The sequence below is a fragment of the Python bivittatus genome, unplaced genomic scaffold (genome assembly GCF_059951505.1).
Source record: "Python bivittatus isolate LINGU-HERP-01145 unplaced genomic scaffold, Pbiv_v1 ctg000610_np1212, whole genome shotgun sequence".
In the NCBI taxonomy this organism is placed as follows: Eukaryota; Metazoa; Chordata; class Lepidosauria; order Squamata; family Pythonidae; genus Python; species Python bivittatus.
The window spans coordinates 23,255,198-23,271,218 of record NW_028277088.1 but is presented as its reverse complement, the minus strand read 5'-3'; the positions used below and the strand labels follow the sequence as shown (position 1 = coordinate 23,271,218).

Below are 16,021 nucleotides of genomic sequence, written 5' to 3'. Positions count from 1 at the left end.
GTCCTTCCTTGAGTTTACTACAGTAGTTTGCAGGTGGGAAAATTGTTTATTTGAATGCCCCTCCCAGGTAAAAATGCTAGCATGTCACAGAGAGAGAAAAAAAGAACCTCCTTAACTCAGACTAAAATAAGCAGGAAGCAAAGCCAATCTTCATAATGTTCTTCTTTGTCATTTAAAGGTCTACTATACATGGGCAGCTGACCTGCAATATTTGATGGGTAGCTTATTGCAAGTGATGTTGCAGCCACTTTTCTAATGTGCATGCAACCACATGCCATCCAGCAGTCACAGCTGCGACAGATGTAGCTGGTGAAGAGAGGGGGAAATCACATTTTCTCAGTGACAAAACACTGTAATCTACTTGGTGAGAATGTGCTGTTTTCTCCATTCAACAAGAATACTGCCTGGAGGAAAGTTTTTTTCCCTTCAAATTGAAAAACCAATTACTGTGAAAGACCTTTAAGTTCAAGTTGGTTGTTCAAGAAACCTGGCACTTCTCATTTCTTTGGTGTTCCTGATTAACACTCCTGCTTTCTTGGTACTTGTCAATTATCTGTTAACTCCAGAAATGCTTGAAAGCAGGCAAGGGGCTGTGTTGGAATACTACACCCTGTTGATCATGCCTTCTGAGGTGTGTATCAGTATACGACCGTAATAAATGGATCCCTGGATATTTATGCAATTCTGCTTGTGTTATAAGTGCTCTAACAACCCTTCCCAATCAACCAGATTCAACAAGACTGGGACAAGGCCATGGAATTCTAAAGTTTAAGTTCATTTGTGGTTTGGGTTTCTTAGATAGGAATATGATGCTAATCATTCAGGTTTCTTTATTGCATATACACCTAAGCCCATTTCCCTTTCTAGAATTAATTTTCCCCTTTAAGTCTCTGTGGTAGGCTAGTTTAGTTGTGTCTAATCCTTGGCCACCATATGTGATGGGCTACAACTCCCATAACTCCCAGCCATCACATTTCTATTATGCTGGCTCAACTCATGGGTTGAGTTGGGGAAGCTGAAGGTGAGGTGTAATTGATTATCACAGGGTAATTATACACTTAAATTGCAGAATAGAATAGAATAGAATAGTTCCCTGTTGATGCTATCTTAGGGCTTCTTTTCTTTTGATAAGTGCATTATTGGAAATGAGACTTCTGTTCAGTGGTGAATACAGGACAGGATTGCCATTTATGAAAGCTAGATGATTACAGATGGAGAGAAATGAATTTTGTTCACATTTTTATATGAACCAACCGAATTTATACTTCCCAGAGTAATAAGCAAACCAAACATAATTATGCCCAAATTGTTGTAATTCTGCAAACTCTGTGATACAGTTTTCCAACATCAATGTATACAAAAAAGTGTACATTAGGAAAAAATGTAAACTATATTAGTAGAAATTCCTGCTCTTATTAGTATTATTTAAAACATTTATGCCTGATAATGTGCTTTCAAGTTTTAAATACATTTATGTAAATTATGTTATTTATATATAATATATAGTTATTATATATACGTAGAATACATATATATATGTAAACATACACTAGGAATATAGCATTGTACAGTAGATATAGAATATTTTATATTATACTATACGATAATGTAGTATTATAATAGAATTCTTTCAAAAGTCAGAGGTGACTGATTACACTTTGGAAAGAGAGTAATGAAAAATGTCTATTCCCTTGGCCTTATACATTGTTTTTTGTGATAGAGAACAAGTTAAAAATGTTAACTAAGAGATATAAGCAGGCACAAAAATGTGCATGCATTTTTTTCATACTCCCCAAATGATTTAGAAATGAGACATGCTTGAAAAAAAGATGAGGATATTTCAGAATGGATGCTGTGCCCAACTGCCTACTACGTAACTACCATAGACTTCATTCTATTCAATAAATAGAGAGGTTCTGTGAGCGTAATTCAGAACTAAATTGGGAGAAATCAGTATTATTTTTTTCTGACTTTTTGTTCTGCAGGAAATAGGCAGCACTAGGCTAAGATGGATTTTCAGTGGCTGCAATTATATGTTTGTGGAGTCCTTGGGGTTCTCTGAGCTTGGCTCTTTTCTTATAAACGTTTCATTACCCAGCTAGGTAACATCTTCAGTGCTAACATGGGTTGGGGTTTGCTCTCTATTTATGTGCTGTGGCCTGCCTTGCCAGTGCTGGTGGGGGTGGGGGTTTTGTTTTGCTCTTCTGGTAGTTCTTTGATTAGCATGTGTTTGCTGCTTGACTTTGTGCCTGGTGGTAACCTTGACTTGTCTGGGTGATGATTGCTGGTGATTGATTGCTGGTGAGGCAATCTTCTGGTCTTCTGTCTCTTTTGAATAGTATGTAGATGCTGTTAATCTCTCTGTGTCTGTTAATTGCTGCCTTGTCTGAATATCAGGCTTCCAAGAATTCTCTTGCATGGATTTGGATTTAGCTTGGTCTAAAATGCTGACCGTTTCCCATTTAAAACTATGGTTGAGTCTGTCACATAGAGATTAACAGCATCTAACAGGACGACTTTCACTACCACTAGCATAGGAGATGATCACCCACAATCCTGCAGCAAGAGAGAGAAGAACCGTTGGCTCAGTTGTGATCATGTGACATTCGGCATCACGTACTACTCGTATTGCAAGACATCTCTCGTTTATCAAGTTAAAATTTATTAGAAATGTTTGCTCGTCTTGCAAAACACTCGCAGATCAAGTTACTCGCAATCCAAGGTTTTACTGTAGATAAGAATAATCATATTATGGAAAAATGCATATAATGGAAATCTTAAATCTCCTGATAAGAAGTCTTATGTTATGTATGTATTTTAACTGTATTTTATAGTCTTCCTAACAAAGCCATAATTTAAAAAAAAACAACAGATCAAAAGAGAAAATCACAAGTCAACAAATTTTTCGTCACATTTGTGAAACATTCCACCACTGAAGACAGAAATGCTACTATTTAGTATGTTGCTTTATTACATGAACTATTGTGATGTAATGGAATTATGAAGGCCAAGCTCAGGGAGATAAGCATTTTCTTAGCTCACCGGAACCGCGTGGGAGGAACAAGAGGATGAGACTGGCAGCTCCCTGAGGAATTCACACTGTTGTGGCTGGAGGACTTTGGGAACTGGGGTTTGAGTCTGGGAAGATTCTTGCTAGAGGTTGTAGCTAATAAACATAGCTAGACTGAATTTGCATGGTCTCTTGGAGTTCCTTGGGCTAGGCCTGACATCAATCTTCCCAGACTTAAACCCCAGTTCCCAAAGTCCTCCAGCCACAACAGTGTGAATTCCTCAGGGAGCTGCCAGTCTCATCCTCTTGTTCCTCCCACGCGGTTCCGGTGAGCTAAGAAAATGCTTATCTCCCTGAGCTTGGCCTTCATAATTCCATTACATCACAACTATCCATCCAATAAAGTAGTAAGATTATATTAATGCAGGACAGGAACATAAATAAAACCAAAAATTTATTCAGTGTGTCCTACAGAGCAGTTCCCCCATATGGCAAGATGCTGCTCATTTTGAGTGGCAGTTTCTCTCTAATGATGTTCCATTCTATAGCAAAACATCCAGCCATTATTAGACAGTAGGATGGATCGATCATAGGAGCAGTAATGATCAAGGCCAGTGATTCTAGCTTTCTAGCTTACAAATGTTGGGGAAACCAGAAACAAGGAATGGATAACGTCTTTTTCCAAGTGCTTGAAGATCTCAAACTATTTCCCTGAAGAGTTAGATATTGCTGCAATTGAGATAACAATAACCATTCCTTTTGGACCATCAACGTCCAATCTACCTAACAACGGGGGGAGGCAGAAATGATTAAACCTTATTTACTCTATAACTTTCTGATCTAATCTGCAGAAGAATCTTAGTCCTAATGCTGGTCATGCACAACTTGCCAAAGTGTGTATTCCAATCTAAAGGAGATGAAAACTTATCTAACTGTTTAAAAACATAGTCCTCTTCACACTTTCATGAAACTGTTTCTATTCATGGCTCTTTTTCAGAACATTTCTATCAGCTGCTGCATTAGAAATGGAATGCCTCTGAAGAATATTAATATATTTTTAGTTGCATCTTATCATAATGGAGCAGCTGGAAATCAGGAGGAGATTTTGCTCCATGGGAACATCAGAATGTTCCCCATGGCCTTCAGTTTGGGAAACTTTGGTTCTGATTTCACAGAGTCTTTCTAAGCCAAACATGCTGTATATGAGCTGTTCAAATCCACAAACATTCATTGTTCACTCACATTCCTTACATTGCAGGTCTTCACATTTGCCAGTAAGATTTCTCCTGTCTTTCTGTCTCTTGCAGCTGTCTGGAGGAAAGTACTCAAATGAGACATTAATTTGTGAGTATATCCAAAGAAAAAAGGAAGTGAATTATTGCAGAGTGAAAGCATAGATTTAAACATTTCTGCTTCTGGTTTGTTTTCTTGGGTCTTTTCTTAAAACAAAAATAGAGAATCAGATTTTTGAGACAATGAAAAACTGAGCTTCTTGGACATCCATTAAGGAGGGAAAACCAAAAGAAAGAGAAAGTTTGTGAATTTAGGAAAGAAAAATGGGAAAATAAGCAAGTAAATGAAAAAGGCTGGTGTATGATATACAAAGTATATTATGAAATATTCTCCTTCCCTCTCTCCAAAAAAGCATTCCAAATATACAATATACACCAGAATTATTCTGAATTAGACTGGCCCAAAAATGTTAAGAGTCCCATGGCTCACTACCAATATTGTAACCTTAAAAGAACTGCAACTTTAAGTCTGTATTGGGTTCCACATATTGGATCAATTTCCAATTTTGGAATTTAGTTCTTTATTTTATTAAATTTATAAACTGCTAGATTCCATAACTCAGCTCTGATGAATATACTGGTGTAGGCTTTCATGGCCAGTATCTGTTGGGCAGTGTTAGGCTTCAGGGTTTAGTGACTGTGGTCTAGAGAAAAGAACTCTGTAAACCTCCCAGAGTCACACCACAGTCAGATGGGTGGTGACAAATTTGAAATATAAATAAATAAAATTTCCTGATGTTTCACTGGCAACTGTGACTAGCTTCTTCAGAAACAAGGTGATCTGTTGCACAGACAACTGAGCAAGGACTGACTGGGCTCCTCTCTTTATAGCCAGGTGTCCTGACTGCTGATTGGTCTTTACCCAAGCTGGTTTCTGATTGGTGCAGGTTGGTGAGGGCTGGTCTCTGATTGGTTCTTTGTGCCCATTCCTGATCAGTCATTTTGGTGGTGTTGGTTCTTGATTGGTCTTTGTTCATGCCAGTTTCTGATTGGTAATTTTTGGAGTGCTGATTCCTAATAGGTTCTTTGTTTGTGATGGGTTCTGGCTGGTTAGTATGAGTGGCTGAGTCCTGATTGGGTCCTTGTCCAGGCAAGTTCTGCTCATTTTTGGGAGCTGATTCCTGGTTGGTCCTGCTATTGGGCAGGATCGTGGTGCGGCGCAGGGCAGGTAACCAGACTTTGTTAACCTTCGACTTTCTTATTTCTTATTGAAGCTGTTGGAATGTTTGTGTGATGGTGTGCAGGAAAGACCTTGCAAGACTGACATCAGCTTCACGGGGTAAACCAGATAGGAATCAGAACCAGATGAGCTAATTCTACTTCTAATTCGACAGAATCTTGCAAGCATTGACAGAATCTTGCAAGTATGAAACTACAATCCTCCCTCCTGTCTCCTTTACAGCCCAAGAAACTAGGGAGGGTCTCTTCTGAGCCTCTTGCCCTGCCCACTATCCAGTTGCAGGCTATGCTGTCTCTTATCTGACTGTTCCCTTGGCCACATCTCTTGGCCCAGTCTCCCAAGGCCTTTCACACAAACCATCAAAGATTGTGGATCTCAATAGCGTCTCTGTGCAGGCGTATGTAATAGTTTGATGTTGTTGACAGCACTTGTGTGTCCTTAAATTGTATTTTATGATCATGATGATTCAACAGAAGCTTGAAATCTTGGAAGATTCTATTACTGTAACCATACAAAAAAGGTAGTATTAGCACTCATGGTTTTGGTTTCCTGTCTGGCTACCTTGAAGGGCTGACATCAATCTTGCAAATCTGAAAGCATTCCCCCCTCCCCTGCCTTCACCTTCCAGAAAACTAGGGAGGGTCCCTGCTGAGATACTTTCTCCACCCCCATGCCTCCTTTTGACTCATATTTCATTTATCAGACCATCATCTAGGCTGCAGATCTTCGTCCTGTCTCCCAAGGTTATTCTCACAGCCCATTGCATTAATAACATTTGGGAACCATGTTTGTGGGTGATTTTTTTTTTCTAGTGTATGTAGGCTTGGGAGAGCCTCCATGTTTTGGTTTCTTTTTCCTTTCTAAGTCTTTGGCAGGCCTTTTTTTTTTTTTAATATACTTAGGAAGTGCAAAGTATACCCTGTCCATGTCTAGACTGTACTTGGGCTAGCCATTCAGAGCCTAATCACCAGTTCTGCCATTGCCTCTAGGGAGGAAGTAAAGTCCTTTCTCTCTTTGAGAGTGGGGGTAGGGGCACTAAAGCAAGCATCACAATGCTTTTTTTTACCCCCCACCCCCCACCTTGCTGTTTTTGCCATTTTGATAGCACATTTTTACCATTGCAACTGCAAACTGTGAAAAGTGAGTTCTTTTTCTTGATTGATGCTCCCAGAGAGACTCTTATGAACAACTTAGCTCCTCTAGTCATCTGTAAGGTGGAAGGTTCAGAGATGTTCAGTTTGTGATCAGAAATGAACTGATTGAAGCTGTCTGGAAATGTAAAGATTTGAATACACCTCTTCATGCTGATGAATCCATCAAAAGTGACTTAAAGACTCAAGGAAACAAAGTGGAAGGCTCTTATGTTCACTAATACCTAGCATTTGTGGGATCAACAGATCAGCTGATGAAGGATAATTTTCAACAGTGCATTAGGATCTAATTCTGCCTCATCAGCTACAGAATTTTTGCACAGTTTAAGGATAGCAGGATTGATTAGATATCCTTCTCTAGAAGGCCACAGACATTTGGTATTAGTGTGGATGAAGAATCTTTAGGTGCCCAAGGCCTGCACTTAATATTGAGGGTCACAAAGGTCAAGATAATACACAAAATGGGCCTGGTCATGTTGCATATGTGAGCAAATCCAAAATTCTTCATTTTTTCCTGGGTTTTTGGAGGAATGGGTTTCTTTATTGTTATTTTTAAAACTATCTTAAAGCTATATTCAAGCTTCAGCCTCGAATGCTATAAAAGTGTTGATGATTTTTGGAAATATTATCCAGCAAGGCAAAGAAGAGATTCAGGGACTGCATATAGCCAAGGTTGCAGGTTGCCAACCCCTACTTTAAAAGTCTTGATCGCTCTCTATGTACCAGATCAACATGTAGTTTTATAATCTATTGCATCACTAAGCCTATTTTCCACTTGACACTAGCTTTCACAGTTTTTAAAATATAAATTTTGGGTATTAAAATATGGTTGAAGGAAAGATTTACCAGGCGTTAAGAAACATTAAATAATATATAAAATACAGTTTATAATGTATTATCCTGATTGGTCACTAAAGCAGTTTTGTAGAGTGCATAGCACAATCACATAAATTTTTCACTAAGATCTACATATAATTTCACATACCAGAAGGACTTCAGGTTTGTGTTTCTTACTGAGCAGCCTCCTTGTGCTAGAGTACAAACCAAGTTTGACACAGAGCAAAGTAGCATCTTTTGATCAGGCGCTGCTCTATCTTTTTTAACTTCAAAAACGAAATTCAGTTCAGTTTCATCCCCAAATAGCTTTGGGGATGAAGTATTTCTTCCAATGGATCACAAACTTTCAGTCCTCAATATTAAAGGTAACAGTTTTGCATTCTGCCTAAGGAAGTAAGGAATTTTTTTTAAGAGAATAATTTTTTTAATTGCTTCAACTGGTGCACATATGTACTAAACTGCTGTGATGCAAGCTAGGTAAGCCTCTGGCTCTAGTTTCTATAATACTTTTTTCAGATTGTATTTTTGCGCTAACCATTAATACGTATGGATAATATTCTGAACTGAATGTAATGTGGACAGGAAAATAACTACTTTTCTCATGGAAATGAGAACCCTAGCAATTTCCTTTGGAGACTTTCTTTATTATTAAATCGGGAGAATAATGCACACAATTTATTCACACAAAGCTTTGCTGAAAATACAAAATGGTAGCTTGGGGAATAACCTCTTGATTGACATTTCCAATCGTTTTTGAAAAATATACAATTTAAATTGTTAGAACAGTACTGATGCAGACTTTTGCGACTTGCTGGAACCATTCTGTTTTCCCATAGTAATACTATAGCATTGAATTTAAACCATCTAAGTTTAAAGTTACTCACTATGCAATTTCAGGCATGAATCTGAATGCACAAGACGAGTCTCTCCTACGACTGTGCTTCCACATTACATTTGAGCTTGTATTTCCTTAGAAAAGAACAGAATAAATTAGATATACATGTTAACTTACTATGCAGAGTTGTACTATTGATTTGTTAGAACAGTGATAAACGGTTTGGTGCCTGTTTATCCTCTTGGCTTCCTGGCCACCTCACATTATTATTTTTAAAAATGATTTTAATTTAAAAAATGAGTTGTAAAAGTAATGAGACGTTTTCAAAAAGAATAGCCCAGTGTTTTGGAATGATCTTTCCACTTATTTTGCTCCTGCAATTAAGAGCTACATGTTCCAGGGAAGGTTCTTCTGCTAACAGCCATGCAAAAACCTATGTTTTATATACTTCTGGTGCAATAGCCAGCAACTTTAATATATTTGAGGCTATAAATGTTAGCCATTTATTCTAATGGACTTGGTCTTAGCATTTTCTGAGAACCAGCCCATTATTTTAAATATAATATGGTTTGTTTGTTTGGGAGCAGCCTGTTATGTAAATGCAGAAATTGTGGAGTTTTTTAACTCAAGGTTTGGTCTAGCGTGTTTTGTGAATTTAGCCAGCGAGTTTTGTAGCTCTGTCCATGGCTATAGAACTGTTTGCTCTGCACTTTCCTAGAACAGTTGAGAGGTAGAACAGGCCTCAGCTCTGTGAACATTGAACAGAAAAGATGGAACTTTACATTTTCATCTGAATGCAAACATATTTCAGTCCCTTACTCAATAGTGGTCTGAGTCTGCAGCCAGTAGGTGTAAAGACCTTGAGGCAAGGATCGTCCAGGTAACATGTTACAAGGAAGACACAGGGATCCGAACTGATCACTTGCTGACATATTTTGAAATTAGGCCCAGGATCAGATATGCATCCTTGGTGGTAAGCACAGGGCTCTCTAGTGCCTCTCTCTATATGACATTCTGCCTTGCAGAAATGATCCACATATCATTCTTCTTCAATGAGAAATATTCAGATTGGTAATCTCAGTCCCTTCAGTGATGTATTTAAGTCTGAAGAACAGCACCCTTGATCTTAGCCAGACAGGCACAAAACTATTGATGATTATAATGAAATACGTGTATCATTCATTGAAATGCTTATGTAGAATACGTATGCATCTATCTGTGCATTTGTAGATAAACATTTATTTACCGATCCACATTGGATTAGCATGGTAGATTACAGTCCACGACCTTCATCCTGCAGTGGAGTGATTTTGGCTGAGAGAGAGAGATTAAAAAAACGATGGCAGATTTAAGTAGGCACGACAACTATATTTAGCACTGTGTTTGGGAAAACTCTTTTCAAGCATAGAATTAAGGCATATGGAGGGAAGTGAAGATGAAATAGCACAGAGCTGTGAACTGCTTCTTCTTTTTTAATCTTAAAGCATTGCCAGACAGATTGGCCTTTCTCTCCGCAAAGTACCTAAAGCCATTATATTGAACTCGGGTTCAGCTCATTTCCAACAAATGGAGGAGGAGGAGGAGGAGAAAGAAAGAACACCTCACAGAACAGCCAAGCCACTCAAGAAAAAAGAAGAAAATTGCAGTACAGAGTAATTCCTTTTAATTTTTTGACCCTGTTGGCTGTGAGAAATGTCTCATTCCACTAATAATCTATTTGAAAAGCTCTCATTTTCTTCATCTCAATAAAATTCTTGACATGGAGTAGCCCAAATAACTTTCTGACATTTCAGCAAATTAGGCAGCAATGACATTTTAAAAAGTTCTTCTTCACCAATTCTTGGTAATACCAATAAATCAGAGGATATCTCATTAGCATCCAATAAAAAGAAGACTTCTCTTAAATTGTTTCGCTCTTCAGTCATCTCTTATTGTATGCATTATGCTTTCATTCATGTATGGAATTGATGTCCCAAAGTAACAACTTTTTCCTTAAATCTAAGATGACTGGCTTTAGGTCCCCCTCCCCAATAATATAGTTGTGTTGTTTTATAGTTTTAAAATTGTTATTTTATTTAGCATCAACATTTGAGTCAAATGTTGTTACTCTTGGAAATGCAAACACTCAGGCTTCTGTTGGTTGTCTTGGGGACCTTGTTGTTGAAATAAGATGCTGTTAATTATGATTCAGACTGCAGTCCTATCTTGGAATAAGTCTCAATGAATATTATGGGAATTTTAAGTGTAAAAATCACCGTTTTCATTTTACAGGTAGTCCTCGTTTAGCTACCACAATTGGGACTGGCAGCACAGTCATTAAGTGAAGTGGTTGCTAAGTGAAAAATCATGTGACCACAACTGTGCTTATGATCTCTATCTTTCCTTTGCTTTACAGACCTGTGAAGGTCATAAATGCAGACATTGGTTACAATGTTACTTTTTCATCACAGTTGTAACTGTGAACAGTCACTGTTGGAGGCAGTTGCTAAGTGAGGACTACCTGTAAATATCTTTTTCAAAGTACTGCTTACTTAAGATGTGTAATTGTGAAAATGCTCAGGTAGAGCCAGGGACACTGTGTTGGCCAAGTTAATATTTCTCAACTCACCCAACCTTGTTGTTGGGGAGGGAGGGACTGGAGTGGGAGTATTATGGCCCCCATCCTGAACTCTTGGAGGAAAGGTGGATATAAATCCAGTGACTAAGTAAACAAGTAAGTTCAAGTTTAGTATGGGAGCAGCCAAACAGCATATGATCACAGCAGGACCATTTGCAGGAGGAAGTCAAAAAAACAAAGATGGTGCAATGCACATTAAAAAGGAGCAGGGTTTCAGTCATTCAGTTGTGGCTGCCATTTTGATATTGATAACATGGTTAAGAGGCTGGGCTGATAACAAACTCTAAGATTTTATAATAAGGTGGGTGAGCTGAAGTTCAAGGGTTAATTGCAGCCCCAAGCGCTCTTCTGCAGCCACAAAAGTCTCCCTATTCACAACTGCAGAAAATGGGCGCCATGAGTTCTTGGTATTTCAGAGAGCAAATACACAAAAAGAGGCTTAACACGATTTTTTAAAAAGTATCCTGACCCTGTTCACTTTACTCCATCATCCTTTTCCTCCAAAAATATTAAGCATAGCTCCTGACCAAAAAGTTGCCCACCTTTCTTTTAAACCCACCTTCCCCAATTTAGTGCCCTTCACGTATGCTGGGATTGTATTTTCTAGAATTTTGCAAGATGTAGCCTCAACATCTGGAAATGGCTGCATGGTACGTATCTCAGGTCAAAAAGTGATCCCAGCACTTCCTGGCAGCAGTTGTGTTTAGAACTTTGAACTCTATCATTTCTTGGGCAGAATTTTATATTCTTTAATGTATGGGGCTGAGTGGCTACAATCTCTGGGGGTGTTGACATACCCAGCCCTCAAAACTTTGGCCTCTTTATTCCTCTCTGGATACGGCCACTGGATTAGCTAGGTTTAGCGATTCCTCTCTATCTGCCTCATCCTCATATGCTCTTGTTACCTTCCAGATTTTCCAGACTATCTTGTAAGATTGTGATATTCTTACTTGAGAGCACTGAATATTTCGTCTGAGAATTAATGAGCGTTCAGTGGCTCCCGTTAGATCTTACCTGGGTTTTGGATTTGTAATGCCATCAGATTTCAGCTGATCTGTGCATATACATAGACTCAGGTACTAATATGGAAAGATTGGAGGTTGCTCTCCTCTGGGGTTGGATATTGATACTCATTTGTGTTTATTAGTACAAATGATGAGAAGTGATCTGCCAAGTAATACCGTATCATTATCAAGTTTCTTTTGCAACCTCCTGCAGTTTTATCCAAATCATTCATCTGATACCATCACAAGGTCATGAATGATGAGAATGCTTTCTTCTCCAACTGACCTTTCCTAAAACATGGAGGAAATCTTTTTTTCTGAACAGAAAAAGCTAGAAAAGTTCTGTTGAAACAATAGGATCTGAAACACAGCCAGTATGTGTTTCAGTTCATATTTGTTTGTATTATGTTTATGCATTTGAACAGCCTATGCCATTCAGAGCTGGAAATATGCAATATGCTATCACTAAAGTGCATCATATCCTAGGGGTTAATGCTTATTGAACTATCCAACAAAGCCAGCCATCCATCCATCCATCCGTCCATCCGTCCATCCGTCCATTTATGGTACCTCTTACCAACATTTAAGTTAAGCTCATTTCAGCATTTCACTGATTTATTGATCTCAATTGTCTTTCAGTGATATGATATAAAAAGCAATTGTTCCAACACAGTAATGCTTTTTATTTGTTTATTCTTTGTTTTTATTATTCTTTGAGGTCAAAGCAGAGATTTTAAAGCTACCCTATAGGATACACATTTTTCCATGCATAATAATACTTTTGGAGGTCTATAATGAAAATGTATACTGGATGAACAATAGAAATGACTAAGTTCTAGTAAATATTCAGTCATGAAACCTATTCAAATTAAAAAGCAGATAAGCATATTTTAAGAAAAAAATTACGCAATATTCATACTTTTGTATCCATCTTTACCTAATGTCCTCATTTGTATATTTTATTTTTGAGAACTACAAAATTGAAAGAAATACGCAATGTAAAGGACATGTCCCAATTAGCATATTAAATTTGAGATATGCAAATGTGTTTGCTTCATTTAAACCTACGGATGAAATAAAATTCTTCCCTTCAACAATTGATGGGAAAGGAAAGAAATCTCTATTCTTCTTTTTGTCCTGGATTAACAAAAGTAGCATATGGTGCAAGTAGCAATATGGTACTAAATATTCTGAATTAATTCAATGAAGACTAACGTGATTCTTTTGTATCTTGCACTGGGTAATGGCCTACACATAACAAGCCTGTACTGAAGTGCATACTTACCTGGGAGAAATTGCATTGAATTCAAAAATCCTGTTTTGTTCTGCAGAGTTCTTTATTCGGTGCGGTGTGTGTATATCTCCTCAGAGATACATCTAACTGAGTTCAGTGACATTTACGCATGGATTTTTTTTTACCAAATAAAGTTAGTTTCAAATGTACGCTTAAACGTTAGGCTGGTTAGGAATGATAAAAGTTGTATCAGAGTATCTGCTTGGAGTTGTTTGATTTCTTACCTAAAGTAGAACCTTTCAGTAGAAGTTAATTTCCACAAATGATTTAAATTCAAGCCATACATTTTAGCAGTTTTACTGAAACCCAAACAAGGCATGGTTAGTGGGGAAACTTCTGAGTTAAGCATGTAATTGGTTGTGAGCTACAGGCAGTCCTCGCTTAACAGTGGTTCATTTAACAATGGTTTGAAGTTACAACAGCCTTGGAAAGCATGCTTTGTGGCCATAAAGCACTTCCGGCTGTCCTAAAATGTTGTACCCTCCCTCCCCCCTCCGTATCATGGTTGCATTTTGGGAGCTTGGCAACTGGCTCGCATTTATAGCCGGTTGCCAAACGCCCCGCAATCATGTGATCACCACTTACAATCTTCTCTGCCGGCTTCCCCATTGGAAGCTAGCAGGGGAGGTTGCAAGCAGAGGGAAAGCAGCAGTGTGCAGGAACAGAGCTCAAATCCTGGAGATTTGAGCTCCGTTCCTCCAGCTCCACCAAGGATTTCCCCTCTGTCCACGGAGGGAGGGCAAACCCTTTGTCGGGCTTTAGGAACATTTGAGAGCGAAAGCGCTGCCTGCTGGGAAGATGTCAGCTCCATGTGGAGCTGAAACCATCTGGCAGGCAGCCCTTTCACTCTCAAAGAGCTGCCTGCTGGAAAGATTTCAGCTCCGTGTGGAGCTGAAATCCTTCAGCAGACAGTTCTTTTGCTCTATCTGCTTAATGACCCGGGAGATTGCTTAATGACATCAACCAGGAGTGTCCAGGTTGTTGAGCAAAGCAGTCATGTGGGTGTTTTGCTTAATGACTGCTTCACTCAATGACCAAGATTCTGGTCTCAATTGTGGTCATTAGGCAAGCACTACCTGTAATTCAGTGATTCTGAGTGCAGAGTGGATGGTCCCTCCAACATGATTGGGTGAAAGATAAGCACAGCGTGCTGCCAGTATATAAAAGAAGTCAAGACTCAACAAGAGCATCAAATTAGCCAATACTGTAAATACCCCCACAGTTAGTCACTGTCTCCCCAACCTCTGAAGATACTGCTGCAGAAAACAAATCACACTAAAACAGTCTTACAGCTTCTCTCATCATGAATCTTTTAGGACATTGACATTTGTTCTGTCAGAGAATCATCTGCAACATGAAATCCCAGTATTTTCTGTTTTTTTCTCTTTTTTGGCTGATGATGTATTCTTGACTTGTTATAAAGGTTGCCTGAATTCTCTCCCAAGGGGTTTCTTTAGTTTCTCTGTCATACTCAGCCCTTCTCTTTTGAGCTCTCCTTTAAACTTCTTTTTCTTCACTAGATGCTCAGCTGTTCTGGGGATGTTTTGGGGAATGGAATGGCTTTGGAGCCTCACATTATGGCTTTCTCTTGGCGCATTCCAGAAGGTTTCTTTTTCATTCCTTCTAAAGTCTGAGCCTTTTTTTTTTTTTTGCTCCGTTTGGTAGATTTCTGGCAACAGCAGCAACAGTAACAAACATTCTATGGACCTGAACTTGAGAAAGACTGAACGGACTACATTGTTCACCCCAAAAAGCTTTTTTGAGCTTGTACCTCGTCCCAATATCATGATTCCTGGTGACTGCCTGGAAAGTCCCTGCACTTTTCTTGGCAAGATTTTGGAAGTTTGCTGTTGCCCTCTTCCTATGGCTGAGAGTGACTGGCCCAAGGTCACCCCATTGGCTTTGTGCTTAAGATGGGACTAGAACTCACCATCTCCTGGTTTCTAGCCTGGAACCGTAACCACTTATCCCACTGGGTCTCAGTAATAGAAGGTACATAGCTCCATTTTGGGTCCTCCTTTTACAAGAAGCCTGCTATAAAGTTGACACAGAGTTGGAATATCCTGTTGAGCACATTGAAACAGACAGTGTATGGGGTACTCTGGGACAGTGTGGGGTACTCTGGGACTCTGACAGCTGCATATTGGTATGTCTGCTAAATCTGAGTCTTCCTAGGATGCCAAGAGCGCTGTTCTGTTCTTCTGTCTCTGTCTCTCATTCCAGCTTGTCTTGAGACTCAGTTTTCAACATTCTGAAACGACCTGCTGTGGGACATTTTGGAAGAATGCCGTTTTTGCTAACCCTGCCTTCTGTAATCAATTCTAGCCAACAGCATGGGTTGGTGCTTTATTACCAGTTGGATGCTTTTGGTCTTGACAGGGAAAAAATAACAATCTGGGAAATACTGGGCATACTATAACCACTGGCTAATAACAGCCATGTTTCCAGCTGTTACAGCTGTTCAAACACCTCAAGAATGTAGCCACACTGTTTTCAGTGAAATGGGAGAATATTATATCACTTGAACAAACTTTTTCCTTTTGGAATGAAATGGATGGTAATGTCAGATAGTGTGGAAATTCCCATATGAAGCATCTGGAGAATCCCTAACTAAATTCCTACATGGAATAATCAGATGGTTTGATGTGTATCTCCTGTCATGCTTTACAAAGAGATTTATTCCCTCATGATCAACCATGAATTCTACTTTGGGCTTCATAATTTTTTAGTCATAACTACTAATGGTTCTACTGCTTTTACAAAGATTAATTAAGCATCTAAGGAGCCTATATTTATATCAT

At 38.8% G+C, this 16,021-nt stretch overlaps 1 protein-coding gene across 7 annotated transcripts in view; it reads left to right on the top strand.

Annotated features, from left to right (window-relative positions):
* The window catches only part of CALCR (calcitonin receptor), a 136,260-nt gene that overhangs the window by 25,944 nt on the left and 94,295 nt on the right, over positions 1 to 16,021 (top strand). Inside the window, exon 2 of one of the 7 annotated variants that reach the window (XM_088150586.1) lies at positions 4,318 to 4,354. The exons of 5 other annotated variants lie outside the window; for them this stretch is intronic. The gene's annotated coding sequence lies outside the window, so the exon portion shown is untranslated. Of the gene's footprint in view, positions 1 to 4,268; positions 4,355 to 16,021 lie in introns of all 7 variants that reach the window. One more of the 7 variants, XM_088150585.1, reaches the window with a different exon arrangement.